The following is a 14930-nucleotide window of genomic DNA, read 5'->3' on the forward strand; positions in this document are numbered from 1 at the left end:
GCATGATGTTGTCATGTACATTCCCTTATGTCTAAGCTTCTAATGTCGCTCAGGTGTTACTAATTATTGTGAAGAAGTGTATCTGTGAACTGTATTCTGTAATTAGTTACAAAACAATAGAAATGCAATTGTGTATTGCTGCTGTTTGTCTGATATCCAACAGTCCATGATCTGATCTGTTGACCATGAGAGCATTTTGCAGAGAAAATGGGTTGAGGCATACTATTTTGGCTCGGAATGACATGTGGCCCATTGTTTACCTTGTTACCTGGCAATGACAACAAGGGTGTTTCAAAGAGCTGTCAGTCAAGGCGAGCTCATTAATATAAGCTCCCCGCCCACTCAGCCTGTTCTTTCATGTTCCTGATAGTTAGAGTTGAGAGAAAGGGTACAATTTCTGAAATTCAGAGCATTTTAATAGCGTAAAAATATTATAGGTCATGTTTTGGTAATTCAAAGGCTATTTTTACTTGGGAAATAGGATGACTGTGCAGGACCTTTAAGACAACCTTGAGGGAATAAGATGTCTATTAATCATTTTAAAAACTCACAACAGTTCAGTCGGTGTCTGTGAAAGATTGATGGATAGACACACGAAGAAACAACCATGTCATTTGACCTGAGTTTTAAATGGTGCCACTCAACATTTAAAATCCAATACGGATGTCAATAGTCAAACACAGAGATTCAGACATCATCAGAGTCACTTCCATAAGCCAATGTCACTGCGTTCCTTTACAGTCTGGGCCACAGGGACAGGAATGCCTAGTCCTGGACTTAAAAAGCACTTTCATTGGAGATTTTCCATTGAGCAATCCGGGATTCGAAGAATAACAAAGCAGTCATCCTGCAACCGATTTGGGTCCCAAACTGGATCTACCAATCCAGGATTGCCCCTTTAAGGTCCCCCAACACAACCAAGAAATGAGAATGGGTGCACATCTGCCAATATGTTACAATATGTTACAGCTTGAAACTGCTGCGGGGAAATCCTTCTGGTGGCATGAGACACTTACCATTAGAGGAACAGGGATGGCAGAGGTACGTATACCAACAGAATGGATGGATGAACATGGAGAGCAACCTACAAACAGAAAGAGAACATATGGTCTTTTCATTCTTGAAATGACTGGTGTGTGGGACTTTAGACTAGCGCTTCTGGTTGAGAACCTTTTTTAATCCCATTCTCATATCATTAATTTGTGTGTGTGTTCATGTTTTTGAATTTAAAGTTACATAATGTGTGTGTTTGTGTGTGTGTCATGCTCAAAAGGACAGCGATGCTGCAGTACAATGGCTAAATTCAGCCCCTCCTTGCCTCACTAAGTGAGGGGAGTGAAGGATGTTGTGCTATGCATAAATGCTCGCAGCACTTTATTAAGACCTATAAAAAAACACCATTAAAATTCACAACTCAAGGAGTGTCGCCTGACCCCTGGAGAATTATAAATTAGCCGCGTTGCTCAAGCCAAACGACAATTTCAGACCGTTATCTTCTCTCTATTCCCCCAGTCTCACTGCACACCGAAAAGTCCGCTATATAGCTATAATGGGGCTGGTTGTATGTTTTGAAGTGACGAAACGCTGACGTTGCTTCAATCAAATGGTTCTACTTTCTTTCCCATTAGAACAGGCTGGTGGTGGACCTTAGGCGTCACTGATGCCCAGTTGGCTTAATTGCCTTTTTTTACCAGTTCGTTGTATCTTTTGAAACAAGTGCACATTAATGAGACTGGGAGAGCGAGTGTGCGATATGTGGCCCGTCATGCAGAAAACAGTTTGGCCTGAGAGCAGGGGAACTAAATGCTTAGTCTCTGTGACTGCACAGTGCCGCATCAGAGCGAATAAAGCACAACTCGACTGTGGGGGCACAGGGGATCAGATGAGACCGAGACCACTGCTCTTCATTCCTCACACACACAGACACACACAGAGACACATGCAGAGACACACACACACACACACGCCTGTTGCCCCATAAGTGTCTGCCCATAATGACGATGCGCTAGCTAAAGCCCCTAGCGCGTCATTGGCTTCTCATTAGCGCAATGCTAAGATAAATGGGTAAGTAAATGGTATTTTATGCAGGCATAAAGTTAATTTGCTATGCCACAGCACTCTTTAACGATGCTGTGTTTAGAGAGTCCAAGGCCTCTGGAGTGTGTTTGTGTTATGATTTACCAGTATTAGAACCCAAATGCAGACAAGTACACCAAGCCAGAGAAGGTTTAACAGGTTTATTTAAAATGTTCAATAGTCCAGGTTTCCAATAATAGGGGAAGAGCAAGTCCAGGTTACAGGGAGGGTAACAGATCCAGGTCAGGGCAGGTGTGGTACCGTAATGTCCTAGTGTCCGTGGTGAGTCCAAAAGAGAGGTCCGGTAGTGGAGAGCAGGATGGTGGTGGCAGGAGTGAAGCGGAGGCAGGAGTCAGGTTCCAAATATATGGTCGTCTTGACTATGATCTGACGATGAGTGGAATGTTTGACCGGGTCTTAAAGGCTGAGGTGATTATGGTGAATGAGCTGCAGCTGGAACCCTGACTCCCGCACACCAGACTTCACTCCTGCAATCAAGGACAGACAGAGGGGAGGGAGAGAGCAGAGAGAGAGCTACCTAGCAGCAGTAGGCCTAACAGTACCCCCCTCTACGGACGCCACCTGGCGGCCGACGGGGTTTATCGGGATGTAACCTATGAAACTCTCGGACCAGAGCAGGATCCACAATGAAGCTCCTGGGCACCCAGGAACGTTCCTCAGGACCATAACCCTCCCAATCCACCAGGTACTGGAAACCACGACCCCGGCGGCGAACATCCAGAAGTCGCCGGACAGTGTAGACCGGACCCCACCCACGATCCTGGGCGGAGGAGGGGGACGAGAGGGCGGGCACAGAGGGCTAACCGACACAGGCTTAATCTGGGAAACATGAAAGGTGGAATGAACCCGTAGGGGAGGCAGGAAGCTGTAGCTTAACCGCGCAGGGGTTAACAATAGACAGTATCTTGAACGGTCCTATAAAACGAGGCGCCATCTTCTTAGACTCCACCTTCAATGGAAGGTCCCGTGACTTCAGCCATACCTCTTGACCAGGAGAGTAACCGGGAGCCTGGGACCGGTGACGGTTGGCTTGCCTCTGCATGTACGCCGAAGCTCGGGACAGAGCTACCCTGGCCTTCCTCCAGACCTTGAAGCAGCGGCGCATGTGGGACTGCACCGAGGGTACCGCCAGTTCCCTCTCTTGAGAAGGGAACAGGGGAGGTTGATAACCCAGAGCACACAGAAAAGGAGACAAACCAGAGGAAGCGTTAGTCAAGGTGTTATGAGCATATTCCACCCAGGGGAGCATGGAGCTCCATGACCCAGGGTTAGACCCTGTGACACAGCGAAGAGCGGTCTCCATCTCCTGGTTCGCTCTCTCGGCTTGCCCGTTGGTCTGGGGGGTGATATCCAGAGGACAGGCTGGATGTAATGCCCAAAGCTTTACAGAAAGCTTTCCACACCTGGGAGACAAACTGGGGACCCCTGTCAGAGACAATATCCGTGGGTAGACCATGAGAGCGGAACACATGTTCAACCAAAATATCAGCCGTCTCTCTGGCAGTGGGCAGTTTAGGTAGGGCCAAAAAATGAGCGAACTTAGAAAAACGATCAATCACCGTAAGAATTACAGTCTTTCCAGACGAGGGGGAAGTCCAGTGACAAAATCCATAGCGATATGCGACCAGGGCCGGCTGGGTATAGGTAGAGGTCGTAGATGACCAGCGCTGGCCTGGGTGGAGTTCTTACTTCGTGCACATACCGTACAAGCAGCAATGAAGGCTCGAGTGTCCGCCTCCATCGTGGCCCACCAGAACTTCCGTCGCACAAAGTCAAGGGTCCGCGAAACTCCAGGGTGACAGGTAAGGGGGAGACGAGTGAGCCCACTGAAGTACCTGGGAGCGAGCAGACTCAGGGACAAACATCCGGTTAGGAGGACCCCTCCCAGGGTCAGCTTGATGATGTTGAGCCTGTCTAACAATCCCCTCGATGTCACATGTGACGACCGCAATACTGCAGGTAGGAGGCAAAATGGGTTCAGGGTTACTACCAGTATCAACAGCCGAATGAACACGAGACAGGGCGTCAGGCTTGACGTTGCGTGACCCAGGACGGTATGACAGAGAAAAATTGAATCTCCCAAAAAATAGTGCCCACCTGGCTTGACGGGGGTTGAGCTGCTTCGCTGACTGGAGGTAAGCCAGATTCTTATGATCCGTCCAAACGATGAAGGGTTGTTCCGCCCCCTCCAACCAATGTCGCCACTCCTCGAGAGCCAGCTTAACGGCAAGCAGTTCACGATTGCCAACATCATAATTCCTCTCTGCCTGAGAAAGTTTCCTTGAGAGAAAAGCACAGGGATGCAGTTTGTTATCTTCAGGAGAACGCTGTGACAACACCGCACCTACCCCAGTGTCGGATGCATCCACCTCCACGACAAACTGGCGGTCGGGGTCCGGCTGCATCAGAATGGGAGCCGAGGCGAAGCGATGTTTCAGTTCTTCGAACGCTGATTCGGCCCCTTCATTCCAAGCGAACGGTCGTGAGATGGAGGTGAGAGCGGTGAGTGGCGCCGCAATGCGGCTGTAGTCCTTGATGAACCTCCTATAGAAGTTCGCAAACCCCAGAAATCGTTGAAGTTGTTTGCGGGTAGAGGGGGCTGGCCAGTCCGTGACAGCAGAGATCTTAGCTGGGTCCATCCGCAACTCCCCCTGAGCGATGATGTAACCCAAAAAGAGGTCTCAGACACATGAAATTCACATTTCTCCATCTTCACAAACAGTTTGTTCTCCAACAACCTTTGCAACACCTGGCGCACATGCAGTTCATGTTCCTGGGAGGACTCTGAGAAAATCAAGATATCATCCAGATAGACAAAAACAAACCGATTCAACATGTCCCGAAGGACATCATTGACTAGTGCCTGAAAAACAGCAGGGGCATTAGACAACCCAAAAGGCATAACCAGATACTCAAAATGTCCCAAGGGTGTGTTGAAGGCAGTCTTCCATTCATCACCTTTACGAATGCGCACCAGGTGATACGCATTTCGTAGATCCAGTTTCGTAAAGATGGTAGCACCATGAAGGAGGGGAAAAGCAGAATTAATCAAAGGCAGAGAATACTTGTTCTTAATGGTGATGTTGTTAAGTCCACGGTAATCAATACAGGGTCTGAGGGTCTTATCCTTCTTAGCAACAAAAAAAGAATCCCGCTCCTACAGGTGACGAGGAAGGACGCATAATACCTGCCGCCAAGGAGTCCCGAATGTAGTTCTCCATAGCCTCCGTCTCCGGCCGGGAGAGATTGTACAGGCGACTGCTGGGGAGCGGGGCTCCTGGCTGGAGGTCAATGGCACAGTCGTAAGGCCGGTGAGGAGGAAGAGAAGTAGCTCTGTGTTTGCAGAAAACGGATGCCAGGTCATGATACACGTCAGGAACATTAGAAAGATCCATGGACTCCAGTGGAGGTCGAGGCACAGTACTGGCAGGAGTCAGAGCAGAACACAAACAATTCACATGACAAAATGTGCTCCATGAAACAATTCTACCTGTCACCCAATCAATGTGTGGATTGTGTCTTATGAGCCAGGGGATACCAAGGACCAGAGGGGTCTGTGGGCAGTCGATAATATGGAATTGAATGTTCTCCTGATGATTTCCCGACACTCTAAGACAAACAGGAACAGTCTGATGGGTAATATGGGTCAACAATTGTCCATTCAGACCCTTAGCCTGCAGCGGACAGTCCATAGGAACAGTCTCCAAATCCATTTGTTGAGCCCACTCTCTATCCAAAAAGCTTTCGTCTGCACCAGAGTCAATCAGCGCACTAACAGAGAGATTCTGGAACTGCCACTGGAGGGATGCCTGGAGCAGAATGCGGGGAGAAGAGGAAGAATCCGCTGCTCGGCTCACCAAAACTTCTCCCATTAATGATGAGCCGGCCCTTTTCCCGGACGAACTGGGCAGGAAGGAACGAAATGACCAGCTTCTCCACAATACAGGCAGACCCGAGCCTGAATGCGACGTGCACGCTCCTCTGAGGACAACCGTGCACGACCCACCTCCATGGCTTCGGGTTCAGTGCTCCTCGTATCGACTCGGGAAGACACGGCTTTCTCCGTAGGGAAGATGCGGGAGGAGTTTGTTGATGACAGACAGGTTGCTTGGAACTAACACTCCTCTCCCGGCGGCGCTCCCGAATCCGATTATCCAACCTGATGGTGAGTGAAATAAGATTATCCAGCGTAGGCGATTCATCATATGACACCAATTCATCTTTTAAAGTCTCAGACAAAGCATTGATGAACACTCCTTGTAATGCCTCGTCATTCCAACCACTCACTGCTGCTAAAGTCCGAAACTCCACTGCCATCTCCGCCACACTGCGAGCCCCCTGCCGAAGAGAAAACAACCGTTTCGCAGCCTCCTTGCCTCGTACGGGGTGGTCAAAAACCTTCCTCATCTCAGTGGTGAAGGCAACGTAAGCGTTGCAAATGTCCGACTGACTCTCCCAGACCGCGGATCCCCAGGCACGAGCGGAACCGCTAGTAGAGTTGATAAGGTAGGCAATACGGGCTCTTTCTGAGGCGTAGGTGAGGGGCTGTTGTTCAAACACTAACGAGCATTGAGTCAAAAAATCGCCACAGGTTCCCATGTTCCCGTCATAGCGCTCTGGAGCAGGAACAAAAGGCTCTCTGATCTGGGCTGAAGGGGTAGTAAGGGCAGACACTTGATTGGTGAGTAATTGAACCTGATTAAGCAGCACCTGACTGTCCTCAGCAATCGTCTTAAACAGGGTATCATGTTGGCCAAGTAAAATGCCCTGATTGGCTATGGCAGTCCAAATTTGAGTGCACTCTGGGGTGGTATCCAAGCTACTGTCTGCTGGGTTCATGATGGTCAGATCATACTGTTATGATTTACCAGTATTAGAACCCAAATGCAGACAAGTACACCAAGCCAGAGAAGGTTTAACAGGTTTATTTAAAATGTTCAATAGTCCAGGTTTCCAATAATAGGGGAAGAGCAAGTCCAGGTTACAGGGAGGGTAACAGATCCAGGTCAGGGCAGGTGTGGTACCGTAATGTCCTAGTGTCCGTGGTGAGTCCAAAAGAGAGGTCCGGTAGTGGAGAGCAGGATGGTGGTGGCAGGAGTGAAGCGGAGGCAGGAGTCAGGTTCCAAATATATGGTCGTCTTGACTATGATCTGACGATGAGTGGAAAGTTTGACCGGGTCTTAAAGGCTGAGGTGATTATGGTGAATGAGCTGCAGCTGGAACCCTGACTCCCGCACACCAGACTTCACTCCTGCAATCAAGGACAGACAGAGGGGAGGGAGAGAGCAGAGAGAGAGCTACCTAGCAGCAGTAGGCCTAACAGTTTGTCGTATTAGCTGTGTTGTGGCAGGATTCAGCCATTAAAGATAATGGGGCCAATGTGACCTAACATTTACCTCACACTGATTGTAGATGTTCAGCTCTTCAAAAAGCTGTTTTGCTATTTGAAGAGTCACAGGAAAAATATGCATTTGAGTCAAAAGGTCACAGTTCGACCACATACAAATGTATTTACTTTAAATGTTTTCCCAATGGCGAAGATGCATAAAGATAAAGGAATTCAGATATTGTGTCATTGTTTTTTAGCACTACCCACACAGTTCTTAAACTACGGCGTGCAACATGGTTCAATGTGCCAGTAAATCAGCACAATATACTTTTTAGTGTTTTCAAATTGCCGCCATCTTGGAGCTAGAATTGGGATCATGTATACTGCGCTAATGCTGATACAAAAAAAGGAGTAACGCAGAGCAATGAGCAATGCGATGAACTTAGCAAACGAGCCATTAGTGGCAAGTACATGGGGAATGTCATCTTTATTGTCACGCCCTGACTCAGGGGACGCTTATATGTTGAGTCAGGGTGTGTATATTCCTTGTTGTGCTTTTTCTATGTTGTATATTCTATGTTTCTATTTCTATGTTTGGCCGGGTGTGATTCCCAATCAGAGGCAGCTGTTGCTCGTTGTCTCTGATTGGGGATCATACTTAGGCAGCCAGTTTTCCTGCCTGTGTTGTGGGATCTTGTTTGTGTTCGGTGAGTTTGTGCTTGTTAGTGATTAGCCTTCCGACGTCACGTGTCGTTGCCTTTTGTTGTTTTTGTATGTTTATTCAGTACAATAAACATGGATGCATTTCACGCTGCGCCTTGGTCTGACCCGTTCATCAACGATCGTGACATTTATGCCCCTTTTCCATTGTATTGTTCAAAGTGCAATCCTTTAAAAGTATGATAACAGAGAGGACCACATATAAAGAGAAACTGAAGACTTCCTTACATTTCTTTGTTCTCTAACTTTGATTGCTACCATTCATATCTTCTCTTCAAAGACGACATAGAACTTTTCTTTTATCATACGTCTGATGTGGATTCATAACTTCATCCATGGAATTAGATTAAATCAAGAGCATTTTATTTGTGTTGGGTAAAAAAACCAAGACAATGGAGTGAAAGAAAATGACATGGGTACAGCTGGGAGTAATCAAAGTTAAGTGTGATCAGGTGAGAATTGTGGTGTTCTTTTCACACATACCACTGACGACATTTACATGCAAACCAATATTCCATTATTATTCGGGATACTCAAGTATTCTGTTTTTGAGTTGACTCATATAAACATCATATCCCATTTACAATAACATGAATAAGCTTGTATCCCGGTTTTGAAAAATCCAAATAAGATGCCTGACACCTCCACTTTATTTGTATTTTTTTGAAGATTCTCATAATCCATTGGATAATTTGTAAATGTTCACTTATTTTTTTAGCTAGTATGTATATATATATATATATATATATTGTATATATATGACCATTATATAAATGGTATAATTGTGTGATATGATAGCATTTTGCATACCTGCTCACCCCGTCGCCCCAAGTTTAGCTTCGCTACACGTTCCACTGCTTTGATTGGTGTAACGTTAGCTAGAAACCACAAGTGTCTATCCAGATAATTAAAAGGCACCTGCAGAAAAAAAATCAAGAAACGTATAGTTTTATTTCAATAGTTATCCATATTACCGGAGCTTCATCTTATTCTTTCTAACTATTTGTATGGCGGATTCGCGGCCACAATTTATGGAAGATGCCAAAACTTTGGAGATAACAATAGATGGCGAAGTCAAAGTGGTTTCCATCTATGGGGTTGTTTTCCCCTAAATCAATGCTTATGACAAATCCAGATCCAGAACCAGCCACCGAGCCAGCTGGCTAATCTTTTGAATAAGGTGTAGTTTTAAAAAAAACAGCATCAACAGCAACAACATATACTATTAGCTAGCTAGTTAGATAAGGTATTTTTTTATTTTTTATTTTTTATTTAACCTTTATTTAACCAGGTAAGCCAGTTGAGAACAAGTTCTCATTTATAACTGGGACCTGGCCAAGATAAAGAAAAGCAGCGCGATAAAAACAACAACACAGAGTTACATATGGGATAAAACAAAACATAAAGTCTAATAAACAACAGAGAATATATATACAGTGTGTTCAAATGTAGCAAGTTATGGAGGTAAATAAATAACAATATGGGGATGAGGTAGTTGGGTGGGCTAATTTCAGATGGGCTGTGTACAGGTGCAGTGATCGGTAAGGTGCTCTGACAACTGATGCTTAAAGTTAGTGAGGGAGATAAGAGTCTCCAGCTTCAGAGATTTTTGCAATTCGTTCCAGTCATTGGCAGCAGAGAACTGGAAGGAATGGCGGCCAAAGGAGGTGTAGGCTTTGGGGATGACCAGTGAGATATACCTGCTGGAGCGCATACTACGGGTGGGTGTTGCTATGGTGACCAATGAGCTAAGATAAGGCGGGGATTTGCCTAGCAGTGATTTATATGTGGCCTGGAGCCAGTGGGTTTGGCGACGAATATGTAGTGAGGACCAGCCAACAAGAGCGTACAGGTCACAGTGGTGGGTAGTATATGGGGCTTTGGTGACAAAACGGATGGCACTGTGATAGACTACATCCAATTTGCTGAGTAGAGTGTTGGAGGCTATTTTGTTAATGACATCGCCGAAGTCAAGGATCGGTAGGATAGTCAGTTTTACGAGGGCATGTTTGGCAGCATGAGCGAAGGAGGCTTTGTTGCGAAATAGGAAGCCGATTCTAGATTTAACTTTGGATTTGAGATGCTTAATGTGAGTCTGGAAGGAGAGTTTATGGTCTAACCAGACACCTAGGTATTTGTAGTTGTCCACATATTCTAGGTCAGACCCGTCGAGAGTGGTGATTCTAGTCGGGTGGGCGGGTGCCAGCAGCGTTCGATTGAAGAGCATGCATTTAGTTTTACTAGTGTTTAAGAGCAGTTGGAGGCTACTGAAGGAGTGTTGTATGGCATTGAAGCTCGTTTGGAGGTTTGTTAACACAGTGTCCAATGAAGGGCCAGATGTATACAAAATGGTGTCGTCTGCGTAGAGGTGGATCCGAGAGTCACCAGCAGGAAGAGCGACATCATTGATATACACGGAGAAAAGAGTCGGCCCAAGAATTGAACCCTGTGGCACCCCCATAGAGACTGCCATAGGTCCAGACAACAGGCCCTCCGATTTGACACATTGAACTCTATCTGAGAAGTAGTTGGTGAACCAGGCGAGGCAGTCATTTGAGAAACCAAGGCTATTTAGTCTGCCAATAAGAATGCGGTGGTTGACAGAGTCGAAAGCCTTGGCCAGGTCAATGAAGACGGCTGCACAGTACTGTCTATTATCGATCGCGGTTATAATATCGTTTAGGACCTTGAGCGTGGCTGAGGTGCACCCATGACCAGCTCGGAAACCGGATTGCATAGCGGAGAAGGTACGGTGGGATTCGAAATGGTCGGTGATCTGTTTGTTAACTTGGCTTTCAAAAACTTTTGAAAGGCAGGGCAGGATGGATATAGGTCTGTAACAGTTTGGATCTAGAGTGTCACCCCCTTTGAAGAGGGGGATGACCGCGGCAGCTTTCCAATCTCTGGGGATCTCAGACGTTACGAAAGAGAGGTTGAACAGGCTAGTAATAGGGTTGCGACAATTTCGGCGGCTAGTTTTAGAAAGAAAGGGTCCAGATTGACTAGCCCAGATGATTTGTAGGGGTCCAGACTTTGCAGCTTTTTCAGAACATCAGCTGTCTGAATTTGTGTGAAGGAGAAGCGGGGGGGAAGTTGCAGCGGAGGGTGCAGAGCTGGTGGCCAGGGTAGTGGTAGCCAGGTGGAAAGCATGGCCAGCCGTAGCAAAATGCTTGTTGAAATTCTCGATTATTGTAGATTTATCGGTGGTGATAGTGTTTCCTTGCCTCAGTGCAGTGGGCAGCTGGGAGGAGGTGCTCTTATTCTCCATGGACTTTACAGTGTCCCAAAAGGATGCAGATTTCTGTTTGAAAAAGGTAGCCTTTGCTTTCCTAAATGCTTGCTGGTTCCTAACTTCCCTGAAAAGTTGCATATCGCGGGGGCTATTTGATGCTAATGCAGTACACCACAGGATGTTTTTGTGCTGGTCAAGGGCAGTCAAGTCTGAGGAGAACCAGGGGCTATATCTGTTCTTAGTTCTGTATTTTTTGAATGGGGCATATTTATTTAAGATTGAGAGGAAATTACTTTTAAAGAACAACCAGGCATCCTCTACTGACGGAATGAGATCGATATCCATCCAGGATATCTGGGCCAGGTCAATTAGGAAGGCCTGCTCGCTAAAGTGTTTTAGGGAGCGTTTGACAGTGATGAGGGGTGGTCGTTTGACCACGGACCCGTTACGGACGCAGGCAATAAGGCAGTGATCGCTGAGATCCTGGTTGAAGACAGCGGAGGTGTATTTAGAGGGTAAGTTAGTCAGGATGATATCTATGAGGGTGCCCATGCTTACGGATTTAGGGTTGTACCTGGTAGGTTCGTTGATAATTTGTGTGAGATTGAGGGCATCTAGTTTGGATTGTAGGATGACCGGGGTGTTAAGCATATCCCAATTTAGGTCACCAAGCAGTACAAACTCTGAGGATAAATGGGGGGCAATCAATTCACATATGGTGTCCAGGGCACAGCTGGGGCTGAGGGGGGTCTGTAGCAAGCGGCAACAGTGAGAGACTTATTTCTGGAAAGGTGGATTTTTAGAAGTAGAAGCTCAAACTGTTTGGGCACAGACCTGGATAGTATGATAGAGCTCTGCAGGCTAGTAAGGTTAGTATACTAGCTAGCTACACTGACAGTTGTCAGTGCCCTATTTGTTGATGTTTATGAACTCCATGTGGAAATTTCCACACCCAATTCATGAATATGTACAATATGTCCTTTAAAACCTGTCAACAAACTGATGTAATTTGGACATTTTGCAAGGAAAATCTCCCCGTTCCCCAAATGTCTTCGCTCCGCAAGAGAAGCAGAAATGAAAGAGAATACTTTACAGATGTCAACTAGATTGTTGATGATCATTCTATCGATTTATGACATTATGACATTATTCTAGATTATCAAGTAATGACAAAAGAGAAGCTAATTATGGAGAAGTTGACTAACAAATAGCCTACTTAATGTCAGAAATTATTTGCAGAAAAATATCTAAATGAGGCAACCACCAAAAAAAACAAATTACTAATATTTTGTTTATTCATGTTACAGGGATACTCGTGAGCGGGATATCAAAGGTGCACGTAAACATCTTATCCTGAATAAGACCTTAACCGGGATATGAGCTATTATCCGGAATACTTTGCACATGTAAACGTTGTCGCTATGAAGCAAGCATCAAGCACACAACTACATTCACAAACGCACACACGGCCACACTGAAAACGCACACACACAGACACACACACAAACACACACACACAAGAAGGCAATTCAATTAGCCCCAGGGATGAGAGGCTGTCTTTTTATCCTCATGTTTCTCAAAGGAAAATACCTCAATTTCAGTGATATGCGTACAATATCCTTATGATCTCACTCTTTTGTAACGCTCACTCTCTCATATTCTTGTAACATAAATTCAAGTTGACTTGCCTAGTAAAATAAAGGTAAAATAAAGGTTAACTTAATAATAAGTTAATAATATTCACGGTACAGTATACACGGTGAATGTACACATTATATCCAATTTAAACAGCATCACTTTGCAAGTGTCATAACTCCATACTACATCAATGTGTTTCATATAAAAACATAGGCAATTTAAACCATAACTTTGAAATAATGAATTGATACTACACATTGATGGACATACTTACTGTTTTTAACTTATGTGACATAGATCTTTCTATATATTTATTTCTGTATTGAAAACATTGATTCGGTTGTAATGATGCTTTAAATCAATGATCATCCCCTAAAACATGATTATACAAGTTTGCAAGAAAGTGAGCTTCATGTAAAGTGACAAGGTTCTGACATAAGTACAGTACTGGATGTGTCAAACTTAAGAACAAGATTATGTCAACTGTTTACCATTTTACAGTGTATATCAGGAGGCATGCACACACACACACCCAGATGCTCACGCACATACACACCAAATAATTAGAACACAGGATAAAGGGCCAGGCAGGTGTAGTACATCAGTAAGTGTCGCATGAAGCTCTCCTATAGCTCAGTGAAGTGGGTGGTTTATTGACAGACAGTATTGGGGAATCCTTACTCGCAACAGTCCCATCAGTCCTATGCACCAGATAAACAATGCTTTGTCAATGTCAAGTTAAATAGTCACTGACAAATCCATCCAAGAGTTTCTCCTCCAAGCTGTAAATGTAGAGCATATAGTTAGTTGATCCTTTTTTCACTGTAGAAGTTGACAAAAACAGAAGAGTATGATGCTCTCATAGGATTTTCTTATTTTCATCACAAATTCTCTTGGGACCCAACCCTCAGACTGGCACCCATTTAGTATCATATCCTACTTCCACAAACTCCTGTGTCCACCAAACTCATCATGGCTCTTCAGCAGGACAAACCAACACCTTGACCAAACAGACTATTTCCTTGGGTGAAATGTCCATGAATGGTTCTTGTATCGGTACTCATCCTAAAAGGGGGGCAAAGGATCTTTTGACTAGTCTAAGCAAAGTCCCCCCCCTCCCACACACACACACACACACAAAAAATGCCTTCAGATTTGTTTCCATAGGGATAGGTGGCGAAATGGTTGTTTCCTTACACATGCATAGACTCCCAATGATATCCTGCTTGCCGTGCTGAAACAACCCAGGTTATATACAGTAGTTTTTGTATTTCAGTTTGTGACGTGGCATGTGGGTCCCAATGACGATGCTGTGGTGTGTTGCTTTCATTGGCTGGTCCAGACCTCTGTGCACTGTCACATAGTAGGGCTCCTCTGATTTGTGGAGTGGGGGTGTGTAGTGGTTTGAGCAAAAAATTGGCGAATGGACACAAAATGTGTTTGCCTGGTGATTGGCCTCGGTTCCCCTTCTGCCATGATTGGCAATAAAAAACCTGGAATGGGGGTAGGGTGTTGGAGAGAGGGAGAAAGAGGGGTAAACAATAGAATTGAGAAAAAAAGGTATTTCATTACTCATGGTTGTTCACTGTCATTTATACAGGATTACATTTTACATATTTAGCAGACACTCTTATCCAGAGCGACTTACAGTTAGTGAGTGCATACATTTTCATACTGGCATCCCCGTGGGAAACGAACCCACAACCCTGGCGTTGCAAGCGCCATGCTCTACCAACTGAGCTACTGGGGACTTAATCTTGAGCGAACAATGGACTTTTTAATAGGAAAAAAAGAAATCAACTTCCCAAGTAAGCTGACTTTACAAACACTTATAATATTCCAACAAGTGGTGTATAATGACGGCTTAAGGATGATGTACAGTGGGGGAAAAAAGTATTTAGTCAGCCACCAATT

General features: G+C 45.2%; 1 protein-coding gene across 2 annotated transcripts in view; it reads right to left on the minus strand.

The window, feature by feature from the left end:
* Window positions 1–14149: 14149 nt before the first annotated feature.
* The window catches only part of LOC121545987 (chemokine-like protein TAFA-5), a 76921-nt gene continuing 76140 nt past the window's right edge, over window positions 14150–14930 (minus strand). For both annotated transcript variants that reach the window (XM_045209305.1, XM_045209304.1), the window contains exon 6: window positions 14150–14509. The gene's annotated coding sequence lies outside the window, so the exon portion shown is untranslated. The remainder of the gene's footprint in view (window positions 14510–14930) is intronic.

This window comes from Coregonus clupeaformis, chromosome 30 (genome assembly GCF_020615455.1).
Source record: "Coregonus clupeaformis isolate EN_2021a chromosome 30, ASM2061545v1, whole genome shotgun sequence".
NCBI lineage: Eukaryota > Metazoa > Chordata > Actinopteri > Salmoniformes > Salmonidae > Coregonus > Coregonus clupeaformis.